The sequence below is a fragment of the Mus caroli genome, chromosome 3 (genome assembly GCF_900094665.2).
Source record: "Mus caroli chromosome 3, CAROLI_EIJ_v1.1, whole genome shotgun sequence".
In the NCBI taxonomy this organism is placed as follows: Eukaryota; Metazoa; Chordata; class Mammalia; order Rodentia; family Muridae; genus Mus; species Mus caroli.
Genome location: NC_034572.1, coordinates 35661126 through 35663548, shown reverse-complemented (window position 1 = coordinate 35663548; position 2423 = coordinate 35661126).

Below are 2423 nucleotides of genomic sequence, written 5' to 3'. Positions count from 1 at the left end.
CCTCTTAGATGACGCGAGGCTGTGTCAATTTGACAATTTAAGCTAACTTGAGACGAGGTATTGTGTAGACCTGGCCAGCTGGGATACATGAGACCTTGTCTCACAAAACAAAGGGGCTAAAGAGAAAGCTCAGTCCATAAAGTACCTGCTTAATCATGAGGACTAGAGTTCAGTTCCCATGAAAAGTTAGGCTGGCAGCACACATTTATAATCCCACTGCCAGATGCAGGGGGGGGGGGGGCAGGTAGACCTATGGAGCTGACTGCTAAGCCACTCTAGCCTTAGCAGTGAGCCCCAGGTCCCAGTGAGGGAAGTGTCTCAAAAACCAAGGTGGATGGTTGTTGAGTAATAATATACAACAACAACAATACACACAACAATAACAATAGTGAAGCTCAGTTTGGTTTGTGGCTTTGTACTGTCAGCCCATGTCCAGGCTAAGCCACCCTTTTTGTAACTACATAGAAAGGCAACCAATCATGGAGGGGTGCATCTAGGCTCGTTTATGTCACAGCTAGGCACAAAATGAGGAGAAATAAACTGAGAGCTCACAAGCCCCTTCAAAGACATGTCCTTTTCTGGACCCAACTTAAAGCCTTCTACAAGGTATCACCTATTAAAGGCTGCAGCACTCTGAGTATCTCTGCAGGCTGCGGACCAAGTATCTGACCAGGTATAAAATACATGGGGCTTTGTAGGATGCTTAGATTCAAACTAACAGCATGTATCATCCACGTTAGGGAAATTCTCCGCCACTTAACCTTTCTACTGTTGAGCACTTGTTATTCTCAGTTTGTTGTGAATGCATTTATAAAACTTACTCTATTGCTTTGGGGGCTATTACCTTGAAGTCTTTGAATAATTTTGGTAGAACAAGATCTCAAGGAGCATATTATGTTGTAGATGTCAGAATGTGAGTGGACTAACAGCTGCTCCTGCCAGAGGACATTTCCCAAACTCGTGAGTGCAGAACCACCCTCACTCATCACCATCATCACCATCATCATCTCAGTATTATTGTCAAAAAACTCTCAGACAGACACACAGAGACACTTTTCATCACACTCCAGGACCAAAAAAAAAAAAAAAAGCAGGAAAAGAGAAGGATGGTCAAGGGATGCGAGGATGAGTTGCACTGGGCGGCTATGGCTCACTACACCCCAGAAGGAAAACAGAAAGATGCTCAAATGGACACCAGTTGAACTACTGCTGTTAGATTATGGAAAGCTATGGCCAGTTAAAGCCCAGCAAGCCAAACCTCCCTGAGGTTTTAATAAATGTCCTATTCTTACAGAACTTCCAAGATTTTGATATAGAAACTGCTTAGTTACAAAAAGAAAAGATGTGTGCTTTGACTATGAATATGCCTGGGGAATTTGAACATCAGATGACTGAAGAATAATTTTGTGGTACAATAATAATTATGTCAGGCTAAAGAGCAACTTGAGTTAATGTTTGCGAACACAGAACAGTAATTAGCCATTTCAGCAATTAGGAATTGGTTTGTGGAGGATAAGAGCAGAGGACTTAGTGAAATTCTCTGTTTTTAAGGAAACATCTACACTAAGGTGTGCCTCTTCTGGGAACTATGAAATGTGTGAACGTGCAGGAAATGCAAGCTCTTGAATTCTTACCAACATACTAATGAACAAAGGCAACATTTTTGGGGGGTTAGGTTTGTGTATCCTTTCTTTTTTATTAGATATTTTCTTTATTTACATTTCAAATGTTATCCCCTTTCCTAGTTTCCTCTCCGAAAATCCCCCTCCCCCTACTCCCCAACCCACCCACCCCCACTTCCTGGTCCTGGCATTCCCCTACACTGGGGCATAGAACCTTCACAGGACCAAGGGCCTCTCCTCCCGTTGATGACCTGGCAAAGGCAACATTTTAAAACTGCCCAGCACAGAGGAACATGCAGACATGCTGACTGTGACCTCTGTTTAGACCTTGGCCCATCCGGTTATGTTGGAATATTCCTGTGCTGAAATCCCCAAACTGCTCATTTAAGATCTGTACGATTTATTCTATCTAAGATATATCTCAAAACACGCAGCCCAAACTTGAGCATCCACAGACGAGCTCCCTCAATAACCCCTTCCCTGGGCTTCAGCAAGTGATGTGGCCTCAGGTTCCCCAACTGGAAAATAAGGGGCTTGGTGTTCTCTCAGCTCCAGCTTTCAGGGTCTGGTTGACTGTTTTTACTGTAATAGCTTTTGTTTCTTCTTTGACAATTTCATATATCATGATCTACCCTCCCTCAGCTCTCCCTTCCACACTTCTGGACCCCCCTCCAAACAAGGCCCCTTCCTAATTTCACTTCTAGACAATTTTTGTTGTTGTTGTTGCTGATTTTTTAGAGACAGGGCTTTTCTATACAACCTGGCTGTTCAGGAACTCACTCTGTAGACCAGGCTAGTCTC